This window comes from Cyanistes caeruleus, chromosome 2 (assembly GCF_971803275.1).
Source record: "Cyanistes caeruleus chromosome 2, bCyaCae1.hap1.1, whole genome shotgun sequence".
NCBI lineage: Eukaryota > Metazoa > Chordata > Aves > Passeriformes > Paridae > Cyanistes > Cyanistes caeruleus.
In genome coordinates, this window is record NC_141702.1 from 117,001,802 (window position 1) to 117,015,362 (window position 13,561).

The 13,561-nt window shown below is 43.0% G+C and overlaps 1 long non-coding RNA gene across 2 annotated transcripts in view; it reads left to right on the forward strand.

Annotated features, from left to right (window-relative positions):
• The window catches only part of LOC111926452 (uncharacterized), a 34,505-nt gene extending 30,295 nt beyond the window's left edge, over positions 1-4,210 (forward strand). For both annotated transcript variants that reach the window (XR_002862955.2, XR_015282019.1), the window contains exon 3: positions 141-4,210. This is a non-coding gene — a long non-coding RNA (uncharacterized LOC111926452). The remainder of the gene's footprint in view (positions 1-140) is intronic.
• Positions 4,211-13,561: the final 9,351 nt, after the last annotated feature.

A 13,561-nucleotide genomic window follows, 5' to 3' on the forward strand; every position in this document is an offset into this window, starting at 1 on the left:
ACTACTAAGTGCAGGCACTGCTCCAGATGCCTCTGAGACATTATTGAGACAGAGCTCATCATTCACCTCTTGGAATTAATTTGTGGATGAAAATTTAATTATAGCAATGCATTTGTAACTTTTTGTTCTTTTCCCATTAGGAGATGAGGAAAATGTAGAGTCGGTAATAACTGGATGCCACAGCTTTACCCGGATCACAGCTCCTCTGGGACACTGCCTTGTGCTTCCAACCCAGAGTGCAGCCTTGCTGTGTTCATATCTGCATGGAAATACACATCAGTGCCAGCAGGAATCACGGCAGTCTGAGCAAGTTTTGGTGACTTTATTGCTGCCTGTGATCTTCCTTCTGTTCTGATTGCCTCGTTACTTCTCAGTATCACAAAAGTGCCTTTTGCTTTATGTCTCTTTTGACTCCTCCTCACTAATCAAGGCCAAGCTGCTTCTGTTTGCCTTTATTGCCTTCCCTAGACACTGTGCTCTTGGGAAAGGTACAGCAGATGTTACAAAAGATATCAGGATGCATTAAATCTCCCTTTGGGTAATCTTACAGTAGAATTTTGGGGGGGCCAAGAAGCCTCTTCATCATCACCTTCCAAGTTTAGGATTTAGCAAACTGCATCTGTGGTTCTTACCATTTTTTCATGCTGCTTTATCCAGTCTTCCAGCAAGAATTTCTGAACAGAATTTATTTTCCCCTGCTTGCTATTCCCAAATATATTCAATGTTAATTTTCCAGTCATATGAGTTATTCCATTATACATATACACTAACCTATAATTTTGATTATGTCTTGATCCTTTCAGTTCCTCTTTTTCATTTCCCATACTACTTGCCTAAACATGCACACATCAGCAAATCACCCTCCATTTCCCTTTCTGTCCCTTGTCTAACCCTGTTATCACGACCCACATTCCCTTCCCGAGGGTTAGGCTTTTTTCCAGGTCACCATGTTCTCCCTGGTTGCCCTGACATTACTTCAGCAGCCAGGCATACATGCACAACCCCAATCCAGACAATCTCTTCTCAAAAATACTCAGTAAACTGGTTTTGCCTGATCGTTCTTTCCACCCACAGAAGAGTCTGAGAAAGAAAATGGAATTGAGGAACGAGCAGGGAATGAGCATTTAAGAAAAATCTTTGGGGTGGGTGGGAAACTCTAGTTCTTTATTAGGCAGTGTTTGTGATTTGTTGAGGGGCTGCTGTGTTTAGGCTGAGTTATTGGAGTGCCAGAGTGTGTGTCCCACTGCCTCTGTCAAGCAGCTCTAGGAGGTTTTATGGTCTGTCTTGCTCCAAAATTATTGCAAGTGACATAGAACCCCTTGAAATGGAGCATTTGCTGGAGGAGCAGTGCTAATGACATGGGTGGTCTGGGGATTACTGAAGTGACTTTGAGTCATTTTAATTTTCCCTTTTATATCTACCTGTGTGGCCCTACAGGAAGGAGAATAATGAGGGAAGCACTCATTAAATGTGGAAAAGGGATCTAGTTACCCATTTTCAGGTGTGTCGACATGCGTAGATCCTGTATGGAAAAGTCAATGTATAAATGAAGGGAAAAATATGTTAAATGTGAAAGTTTGAAATTCTGCAAGCTTTGCACCTGCCTTGCAATGTGACACGTGACAGGCAAAGAGGGGAAAATTGGCTGAATTTTGCCAGTAAAACCTAAAATAGTAGTGGGAATTTTCATACAGCAGAAATCCTTGTACTCGTAGCAGGCCTGAGGGTTTTTCTGAGTGCTGGGGGAACGGGGCCGTCCAAAACCAAGGGGTTCCCATACACAGAATGTGTGCACAACCTCTGTTATTGTGGTGGAGAAATTCAGGATAGGATTGCTGACATTCCTGCACAAGCCTCTCGGTGTGGGAGTGCCCTGCTTTCCCTGCTGCCATGTGCCCTGGGGAGCAGTGATGTGACTCCTCCAAGCTGGGGAATGCAGCTGTTTGCAGGTGTTGGGAGTTCCTCACTCAGCTGAGGCACCACCCTGCCCCTGTCTGTGGGATGGATGTGGGGCTGGATTGCTTCCAATGGCCTGTGTGCTGCCTGACTCAGCCCCTCAAAGCTGTCACCGTCAGCCACGTGCACTTTGTTCATGCTGGGACCTAAAAGTGAAGATATTCTTATATCTAACATCTTTCATTTTCAAGTCATGGCTGGTAACACATGTGTAGCATCTCCCATATGATACCCATTCCATTTTTTCCATGTTTTTCACATAGTTTTTCACTGCAAGAATATTAATGTAGCTATGTTTTATGAGTCCACCTGCACCATCTGTCCCTTTTGAAGCTCCTCTTTACCTCAGTGGTGCAGGATCAGGCACCTTCTGTGAAGACTAGTCTGGCTCCACTTTCCATTACATGGCTCTTTCTGCATGGAAATGCAGCAGCAGGTAACACAATAAGCAAACACATGGTAGGAAAATCGTCCAGTGCACAAAAGAGATCCTGGATGACATTAAACAAATGGCCCAAAGTAGCTTTAGAAATGGTTTCATGCATCTCAGGCTGTTAGCTGGTTTATGTTTCCTGTCTGGAATGAAGAGAGAGACAGGGAAAAAGAGTCAGGCCTTGTTTATGCTCATGTGTTTATTGTATCAGAGACATTTAGGTAGGAGGATATGACAGGTTTTCAAGGGGACAAGGTATGACTCAAATCCAGGTGCAGCTTATTTTCCATGAAATGCATCACTTGCCTATTAGACACAGATTTACCGGCGGCCAAAACAAATCTTGGCAAACTTGGCATTCTTTTTACCATAAATGAATGGCATCCCAGCTTGTTATTGTTATTGTACAAATATAGCAGGTGTTGCTGATTTCTGCTTGATAACCTGCTGTTTAAGGGGAATTTATTTAACTTTTATGTACAGATAAGTGGGCTGCTAAACCAAATTCATCCCAGGTGTAACTGCAACTATTTTTTTTTTTTGGTTCCTAAACTAGATTCTTATCCTAAATCTTATTTATTAGAATTGGACAGATGTTATGTGTTCTTCCTAAAATAATGGGTTTTGAGGTGTGTTTGCTTCAAGGAGTTAAGCATTTTGCTTTTTTTTCCTCCTCCAGTCCTTTTGATGCCTCCTATTCATGCATCTGTCAGAACTTCACGTTCTTTGAAAAACAGACATTGTGCTATGGACATGCCAGGAATTTAGGACACAAATGGGATTTCAGCCTGGAAATGCTTCTGTACTGTCTAAGGTAAAAGAAACTTATTGGAAAAACTTGAAGGAATTCATTTGGATCATAAATATGTTTTAGAAATCAGTGTCCATTGAGAAATTAGATTAACGTGGACTGTTTTAAGAAGCAGCTAAGCTAAGCTACTGTTTGAAAACTTAAGCTAAGGAAGCTATCTATAGGCCATACTGGGTTTAAAATTTTTTTGGTGAGAGGTGGGGAAATGAAACAAACACAGATACTGGTAATTAAATCCAAGGGAATGGTATTTCCAGGTAGCCTGCCAGAATTGGGTGCTGCATGCAACACAGCAGATAAGATCTTCAACACTGTTTAAAGATATTTGAACACTCCCAACATTTTTGCATGTTTCCAAAGAGAGAAATACCACAGACCTGAGGTTACGGGTGTCTGTGCTGGGTTTGGTGGGAGGGAACAGATTCATGCAGCCACCCCACGGCACTGAATCATTATTTCCAGAAATGTTACCTCCTGAGTCAGTCAGTAATTTGGGGGTATCCACAAGTCCATGCCTGTAGGTGGGTATATAAGTACCCACTCACACCCAGTGCAAATAGAACTCCTGCCTGAGTACTGTGCAGTGACCCTTTAGGAGCTCAAGAGTTAATGTTGCCTCAGTGGGCCTTTGGTTATGCTAAAAACTGCTCCCCAATTACTCTGTGGATGGGGACAGCTTGCCTAATTTATCCTTTTATAATCTGGATTCTGGTAATGGTTTTACAGTTATTTCAAGCTCCATCTCTGACATGATTCATCAAATCAGTGTGCAGTATAGCACCACTTGGTGTTCCTGGTTTTTGTATCTCTTGTTTTGGTTCTGACTGATCTTAGGTCTTTACCATAAAAGAGTTTTGGAGGGATTTTTTTTTCCCAGAAAAAGATGAAGGTGGAAAGGACATGTCTCTCAGTGAAGCTTTGTAAATTAAGATATGCCCTTTCTGCCTTCTGCTAAATCAGTTTTCTTGTTGTATGGGCTTTAAAATACATGCAGCATAAAAGAGACTCGATTCATTTGTTTTTAAGGGTTATTTGTTGCTATAGACTCTGGCTGGTATGGTGGCCTCTCATGCTTGATGCTACCTTTCTGAAACTGAGACTGGGTCCTGGAGTCCAGAGCTAAACCAACAGCAGCCAAGAGTGACTCTGTTGAAAAGCACTATAAGCTTCAGTTTATAAATGCACAGCAGTCTTGGAACACAAACAAGTGGCCAGTAGGTGACACAGAGAAACTGGCAGAAGCAGGAACGGTCTGATTTTAGAAATGAGAGAAAAGTCAGCCATTTACTTTAAGGATGAAACCTCTGACTTTATGCTCTGAGTCAGTAGTTTAGCACTTACTGATAAAACATTATTCCTCTGAATTTCTAATAGGCCAACAAGAAATAAGATGCCAGCAAGAGCCTTGAGGCAAATATATCCAGTGATGCTGGATATGCAAACATAAAGCCAGTCAATGAAGCAGAAAACTTTTACTTGTTTATTTAAATGTATTGGTTTGGTGGTGTTTCTTGGGGGTTTTGCATGTGTTTCTTATTTATTTTCATTTATCCCCAAGCAGCCCACAGCACACCTGATCCTAAGCACACCTAACCTAAACTTGGTTTCATTCAGGGGTTTGTTGCACTGTGCTGTGTTTCCTGGTACAGCATTTGAGTGCCTCCTGTACCATCAGTGATATCCTATGGGATCTCTTCAGGGGAGTGATGTGTGCCTTTGGATTCCACTGTGTCCCAAATGACTAACTAGGACTTGAAGACTTGTCTCTAATCTCTGATTTACCCCTCTACATTCCTTATATTATTTAATCTCATTAGGACAGCAAAGAGTGAAGGAAAAAGTGTTTAGATGGTGGCTCTGTTCCCTTAGCTTGTTCTTGGTGTGCCCTTTCAGAACAGAAACTCAAATTCTGTCTTTGTAATTGGACTGGGAGATGTTTGTGTTCGTGTAGGGATCTTAAGCTGCACCCAGATGTGAGCTTCCCACCCAGAGGCAGCTCTGGGGGTGACATTTGTAGCTTTTCAGAAGAGCTGCTTGCAGGCCCAGACACCCAACAAACTCAGCTTGAACTGAAGCATAACCAAATGGGTTGGGTGTCACTATGAGACAGCCTAGCCTGACAGTTCAGTTCTGGCAAAGCTCTTTTCTTCTCCTGTGTGACTGATTTGTCTGTTTTCCCCTACTTTCCTTGCCAATTTATAATGGCTTCACAAATATCTTTCCTTTTGTTGCTCCCTACTGTGAAGTCAATTAAATTTGTCTTAACTCTTCTTTCTCCTGGCCAGCTTTTTTCCCCTGCATTTCCTTTCCTCAGTGGTATCCCCACCCCCTCATCTAAAGACTGAGCTATTGAGGCTGATCTCAGATGCTCTGCTGATTTGGTAAATGCAGGTGTATAAACTAAAGCCATCTCTCTCTTTGCTGGGTCATTCTTTGTGGTCTACAACTCCCTTGGAGACAGCTGTTGTCTTCTTCTGTGCCTTTAATCCAGTTGCTTCTTGCTCAGGGAGCTGCCTTTGTCAGACAGGACTCTTTGGGGTTTTTTTTCATGAACTCAGTGTTCATGTTGCAAAATACGTTTCCATGAGACAGACTGTGCAGATGGCAAATAATAGCTGAGCCCAGCCGGGAGGAAACCCATTTGTCACCGTTTCATCATCAGTCCCCATTGTGTTGCCATCAGACAATCCCATTCATCAAGACAAGTTCCAAAGTGCTGGTGTTTACCAGGGACACTGCACAAATCCCATCTCTGTGGATGTAAGTCCTCCCTCTGTGGTTTCTAGCATTGTCCTTTATTTCTGTTTACAAGGATGTCTAGAAAAGACTACTTGAGGTCAGCAGCCTGTTTACAGGTGATGTTTGATCCCTGAATGCATTGCTGGCAACAGGGGAAGAACCTGGGACCTTTTCCTGACAGCCTGTTCAGCCTAAGTGGGAATAGGTGGCTTTTATTTATTGACATGAAAGACAATGTGAGCTTGCGAGTGCCATCCTCGGCGTGCTGCCCACCACACCTGCCAAATACCTTGTGCTGAGAGGAGCTGGTCTCCACTTAACCTTCGTGGAAACAGGTGGAGAAAAGTGTGAAAAGAGGAAAAGATCTCTTTGTTCTTATCAGGGTGACAGCAGAGCTGGGACTGGACCTTAGTCCTCCTCTTCAGTGTCCTGTCCGCTCCTTAAGGTTTTCTTCTGAGACTGAGTTCTTACTTTGCTGATGCATGGCCTGATCTCTCTAGAAGAACACTTGCTCTGAAGGCCAGGAGGAACTTCTGTGATCAGGCAGACAACCTGCAAAGCCCAGGGCATAGGAGTGGATCCTGGAGATGAGGAGAGAGCACTCTGGATCAGGTGGCTGTGTGGAGAGCCAGTGATTAATGCCAAGTGTGGGCTCAGGAGGGCTGGTGGGTGCTGCAGAGTCTGTCCCACCACCCCGAGCAGCTGGCCCTGCAGCTGGGGCAGGCCTTGGCACTGGCTTGGGAACAGAAGTGGTTTTGGTGACACCAGGTGAGTTTTTGCTCTTGCAAGCTTTGCTTGTTTTGATTTGAGGCTTTTTCAAACAGCTTTCCACCATTTCTGGGGTACCAATAAGAAGTTGTCTGCCATGGAGGGGCTTTAAAAGGCTGAAAACTGGTTGAAAAAAAAAATTTACTGAGGTGACAACAGTGGTCACAGAAGCAAGATAGAGCATTAAAAAAAAATAAGTAAGAAATTTGAAGGCTTTCAATTTTGGGTGACCTGAAGAATGCAGGTAGAAGAGAGAGGCTGGAGAGAGTCCATGCACAACGCCAGAACGTGCTGAGGTGGGAGGATTCGTCTGGATATTGTAGCAAATATTGGTGAAAGATGGAAGGTTATCTGGGACCACTGCTGTGGGGACTCTTGTCTTGGAGGCACTGAATTAAGGGGCTTCTGGCCAGGGTGTTTAGTGGGGAGTGTTCCTAACAGTGAGCAAGCGGATGCTGTTAATCAGAACAATATGGAGCAGGGAAGTGCCCTTCAAACTGGGAGGGGATTTTTCCTTTCCTTCCCCCCCTCTCCTTTCCTTCCCCAGCCTGGATATCGTGTGCTACAGGGAAACTCGGTGCTTTGCAATCAGTGAGGATAGGTTGCATTAATTAGGAAACCTGCAAAGCAATGTTCTGCATTGCCCAGAAATCACGGAAAGGGTTAGTGCTCCACCAGGAAGCTGACAACACCGCAGTGGACCACAATTAAGACTTTAAAATATGTAACAGCATTTTTATGACATCAAAGTAGTGTTGCTGCACAAGGCAGTGTTTACGAAAAGCTCCCTGCTTTTCACCCTACAATCATGATGTACATATTGGCAATAAGGAAGTCAGCAATAGCTATTTACTGCTCTCCTGCAGCTGTGGACTTATAACTTGGGTCCCTAATTAAGTAGAAGCAGGGCTAACCACGAAGCACACCACAGTGCCTTAAAATGGCTTTCATACTGCGGAAATCTGGTGTTTGGTTACTCCAGAGAGTGGAGGAAAACTATATTTGCACATTCAGAAATAATTATCTGGAGATTAAAAAAAGAAAATCTGTCTTGATGCACCAGGAGATCTAAAGAGCTTTTCATGGAAAGCATTTAAAATAAAAAAAAGAAAAGAAAAAATCCGGCTCTATATGGGAGATATTGACACCAGCCCCATCTTTGTCATCAAATGTGAGTGATTGTTAGCAAAGAAACTGGTCATGCTGCACAAAGGAGATCACAGTGTGTGTATAAATCTGCATAACTGCATAATTGACTATCTTGGGAACGTGATCTTCAGCTGTAAAACTCCGCTTTTGACAAAACAATAAAGTTAAAAAGGAATGTCCCATCATTATGTTCCTTAAATGTCACAGGAACTGCAGTAAGTGCATCTTGGCAGAGGCGAGCCTACATCATTAGTTCCTCTCCTGGTTGTTTTTAGGCTTTTTGTTCCACATGGCCTGACTTGACAGGACAACAAATAGGCCTTTGCATCTGTACACATTTATTAGTGGATTTTATCGTTGGACATCAAGGAAATTGAGTCTCATCTAAAGGTTTATGGCTGTACACATCTGTGGATTTTACTACCCTTCCTTTCAAACAAACAAACAGCAGCAGAAAATAATTTTTGGAAAGTACAATTTAAGATTTAATAATCATTTGATGTTCTGAGAAGTCCTTGGCTGTTTGTCCAAATATTTGCTGAACGTTTGTTGAGAACTTTAGTTATTGGGAGGTCGGGGTGGGTAGGGAGCTGGGGGCAGGAATGCTTCTGCCTTGCATGAAAAGGTGATTTTTGTGTAATCACAGCCTCCTTCTGCTCCCAGCATAGCTGGATTTTGTTGGATCCTGTCTAGAGATGACTTATCATTGGGAATAAGCCCTTTGTACATACAACAGTCCTGTCCCAAACTGATAACATGCAGAGGAATCCTTAAGGTCAGACCAGGGCACAGCACTGCCCTGTGATGCTTTTGCTCTGCTTGTTAATAAGTGAGGTTTCTACTCAGCTGGTTGGGAAAAGAGAGCCTGAAATCCAAGCTAAAGCAAGGCCTGCACAGTCTGGAAGCCTTTCTCATTTAAATTCCCCCTGAAATCAGTGGGATAAAAGATTTTGTTCAAGATTTCCTTGAAGTATTGCACAGTTCCTTCACACCTGACCATAGTCTGAGCTGTCATATTTAAAGAGAATAATATAAAAAATCAGAATCCTGAAGCAGCAGCTGGATGTAAAATGAAAAAGTGCATGCCTAAGATTGCAAAGGAACTTAGACAATAATTTTGCAAGAATTGCTGCCTGTTTTTTCTTAATGCTGTGTTTATGTGCAAACTAAAAGTGACAGCTTACGTGCCAACACTCTGAAATATTTAACTGAAAATAATTTGAGGTTCATACCTCCGAGTGTGTTTCATTGGAAGTGGACTGTCCAAGGTGAAAGTTGAGGTCTTAAGTTAGTGGAGCTTGTTTTGATGGATTACACTTTTTTTCATGAATATTTTAATAGCTCACTTAAGGGAGAACTGGAAGCTGATCTTTTAAATTTGCTGTTTCAGCCTGGTGAGCTGGATGAAGGAGGATTTTTCCATAATTTTTCTCTAGATTTGAGATTCTTGCTCTCAGTTTTATACCAAGGTTGTTTCATAAAAACATCTTCAACCAACTTGATTTCAACCTGAAGTGTTTCAGGTGAGATTAAATTTTTAGATGGAGAGCCTGACTAGAATTAAGAGCCTGAAAAGATGTTGCTTGTTATTAATTGTTTCGTAGTGTGGAAATAGGGCTCTCACTGACCTTACAAGTTGGTTTTGCTGTTTGCCCATCTGTTCGCTTTGAGGGACACTTACACACACCAGCTCATGGAGAAAGAGGTGGGATACTGGGATACTTGGTTGTTCCCTGGTGAAAGAATTCTCTTCCCTCGTTGTGTGCTCATGGTGGCTCTGTTTGGACAAAAGTCATGCTGAACTGCCCAAAGTTTGCCACAGAGCCTGGGACCAGGGCCTCCATACAGACACCCCAACTCCCCATGCTCTGGTCTGACCTGAAGCCCAGATTACATTGTCAGTGTCCTTTTGAAATGGTGGTGTCTGGAGAAAGAAAGAGCTGCATGTAGGATTAAAATAATGCAATCATCCTAGAGGAACCGAGAGCTAAACTCTCTGTTGGGCTTAGCCCAAGAGCAAGTCTTCAGGACAGAGGATGGAGCACCACCTGTGCCTTTTGTTGAGCTGCCACAGCCAGCCCATTTAGCTGTGTGAAGGCAAAGTTTAAGAAATGTTGCTTGCTGGGAAGAATAAATAAATGTATGTTTTCCCTATACCACACAGTGCAAGTGAAACTTCCATCGAGGTGCAGAAAGCCTGTGGCAGTCCCTCTTCTCAGTCGTTTGTAAACCTTGGAATGAGTTCCCAATGAAATTGTTACTCCCCTCTGCAGTGGGCTACTTCTTGGCCAGCTCAAAGAAGCCCCAGAAAATATTGCACCCATATGCGCCTTTTTTTTTTTTTAACATTCTCATTAAGTTTATAAAACCCACAAATTTAGACCATCTGTCCTATAAATGTTTCTAAACTACGGCAAGATGAAAAAGCTGTTCTAGCTTTTTGATATAAGCGGTCAGCAAACCAAACACAAAACCAGAGCAAAGCAAATATTTTCTTGTCATACATGCTTCCCAACCGTGACGGATGAACTGTTATTTTTGATGTGTGTTTGGATCCAAATTTTGGAGAGAAATGCCTCCTAGATATGTGCACTTAGCACCAAACCAGCTTGATATGAAGAATTCTTGTTGGGGAGGGGGAAACAGAGGGAAAGTTACACCACATGCTGCCCATGGTTCGTATTAAAGAAGCTGTTTCTTCAATTATTCATCTTCCAACTACCCTGCTGACTGCTTTAACAAAGCCATCCCAAGCATGGACTGTGTCAGCCCATTCTCAGGGTAAGGTGTGCATGCTTCCATTCTAGCCACCTGTGTCTTGGATGTTAATCCAGGAATATTTATTGCCTCCATGTGAGACTCCAAAGTGGGGTTGGAGCAGGATAATGAAGAGAAGCTGTCTGCTGTGCTTTCCTCACAGGTGGGATTAAGCCTAGGTCCTTGTTTGCAAGCAAGCCCAACAGTAATCCATGCATTGTGAAAAGACTCAATAAAGCAAGTGGTAGAAAGTGGAAATCTCAGTTGAAATCCTTTTTCCTGGTGTTTCCACGGACACAACAAATTCCCAGCCTGAACCCTTTAAGAATGGCACCATTTGAATTACACACCCTATTTTGGTATTTACAGCTAAGTGGGAAAAACGAAATCTGTTCTATGTCCAATGGCATTTTTAACTTGCTTTGCTGTTGGCACATTACTGCTTTGATACCCAGATCCTGGGTTGAGGAGATCATGCCTGATCCACAGCGGATTAGTGGTGTGCTGAGGAGCTGTGGGTGGAGTCTGAAGGGGGACAGGGAATGCTCAGTACACCTGGAAAGCCATTAAATCATCCTGTCTTTTTTGTGGACGAGGAAAAAACCGGTGCTTGAGCTGTGCAAGGTGTGAGTTGGTGCATGTGCGAGCAGCGCTGACTTTCTGGTGTCACTGAATTCCACTCACTCACCTTCAGGTATTTCCCCAACTGATCCAGTCCCCTGGGCCCCGTTTATCATTAACAGGAGATATAGGCAATTCTTAAACACATGTGGCTTGTTTTAATTCTCTGTCTTGGAGGTAAAAAGTGAGTTATTGTTCTCTGCTGTAATTGTGGGAGCATTGAGATAAACAGCCTGTAGATGCCTGGGCTGAGGGATGCACCTTCAGCGTGATTTTGTGTGTGAAACTTATCTCTAGCAAAATGAAATGTGTCTTTGTAAAAAAAAAAATATACTTAACTTCTCAGATTAGAGGGATGGAGCACCTCTCCTACGAAGAAAGGCTGAGGGAATTGGGTTTGCTCAGCCTTGAAAAATGAGCTTGGGGTGACCTGATTGCAGCCTTCCAGCACCTAAATGGAGCCCACAAGAAAGATGGGAGGGGACATTTTGCAACAGGTTGGGGTGGCAGGAAAAGGGGGAACAGATTCAAGCTGAAAGAGAGTAAGGTTTAGATTGGCTATGAGGAGGAAGCTCTTTACTGTGAGGGTGGTGGCACTGGAACAGGTTACCCCATCCCTGCAAGTGTTTGATGCCAGACTGGATGGGGTTCTGAGCAACATGGTCTGGTGGGAGGTGTCCCTGCCCATGGCAGGGGAATTGGATCAAGGTGGTCTTTAAGGTCCTTTCCAAGCCAAACCATTGCAGCATTCTATTCTATTATCCTACTTGTCACTTCCCCACTGTACAGGCAGCTGTTTCTGTCCATAGAACTGTAGTGCAAAACCCCCAAGCCATAGTTAAAACAAGCCCCAAGCTGAGCTGTGCTCAGTGCTGCCACTGCCACCTGACTCTCTCGTGGTATTCAAATCTTCTCCATCTTTGCTTGCCCAGCCTGAGCCTGACTCCAAAGTGCACTTCTTCCAAACCTTTCTCGACAGATAGCTGTGGGTTTAACATCCTGACTCCACAGCAGGGACACCTGAACCAATTCCTGTGCAGCAGAAGGTCGGTGTGTGCTGTAGCATTGCCTCCAGAGGAGCTGCCTGTTCTACACCTCTAGGATTGGCCTCCCCCACTCCCTGCTGGCTAAGACTCTTGCAAAAACCAAACAAATGAAAAAAACCCACTGTTCTCCCAGTACAGTGCTTGGGATCAACACAGACAGGTCAATCATATTGTTGACCAAGGGTTTTAATTCAGTTCAAATTTGCAAATGGAGCACCAGTTGCTTCCTTCCACCCTCCTGCTGCTGTGGTAACTCAGCCTGGTCTCTCAGCCAAGGGCAGTGTTCTACCTGACTGTTGCTGCATAAAATACCATGTTTCATAGGCAAACAGCACTATTCCTCTTTATAGAATTCCATTTCTAACTTTTAGTGAAACAAAATATAGTTTTTCCATTCTGGGTTCAAGCCTTAGCATGTTTCTGAATCTGCAGTTGAAGTACTCGCTGAACAAAACTGAGTTACTGCAATGAATCACAGATTTTCTGGAATTCGTGCACTCTCTGTAAGGCTGGGACGAAGCAGTAAATAATCTTGGCTAAAAGTACTGGGTAAATGGAAGAGATATTGAAACTTTTTTAGTGCTTTATCACTATATCTTTGGAAATTTGAGGTGTCTAAACTAGGTTTTACCAGCTTAGAACTTTTGACTTTTTAATTTGTACAAAGCATTTTGAACACATGAAGAGAAGTATAAGTATGGACAAATTCCTCTGGAAAACTTAGTTTTATCAAATGCAAAATTTAAAATTTCTGGTTTAAAGCAAAAATGATTTGAAATCACTTTAGGCTAATGAGGAATGACTTGTTTTTTACTTTGTAAATCCTAAAATTTGCATTTGATACAACCAAGTGGGCTTCTTTTTCCCCTGGTCACCCAATGGGAGAGGTCACTATTTCTTCACAGCCTCAGTTATAAGTGCTGTGGAAGAAATGCTGCATGCTGTAGCCTGTCAGAGAGGCAGAGAAATATCCTGGACAATATTCCCTGTTTCCTACAGGGTGTCCCAAATCAGAGTCTCTGTAGCGACAGCTCAGGATTTTAGATTTACAATTTGGTGGGAGTTAATAGGACTTCTGATTTCTGCAGCCTTCTGTGCACACCTTGTAGTCTTTTATAAGAACTGGAGTTGCATCATCAGGTTAAGATTGGCGCTTTAAAAGTTATACATGCAAGTCATTATAAAAATGGTAAATTAATACACCTATGTATGAGAGTTTACATGCATAAATATGCTCTCACACAGGACAAAGATCAGAATTCACTACTGAATTGCCTTTCT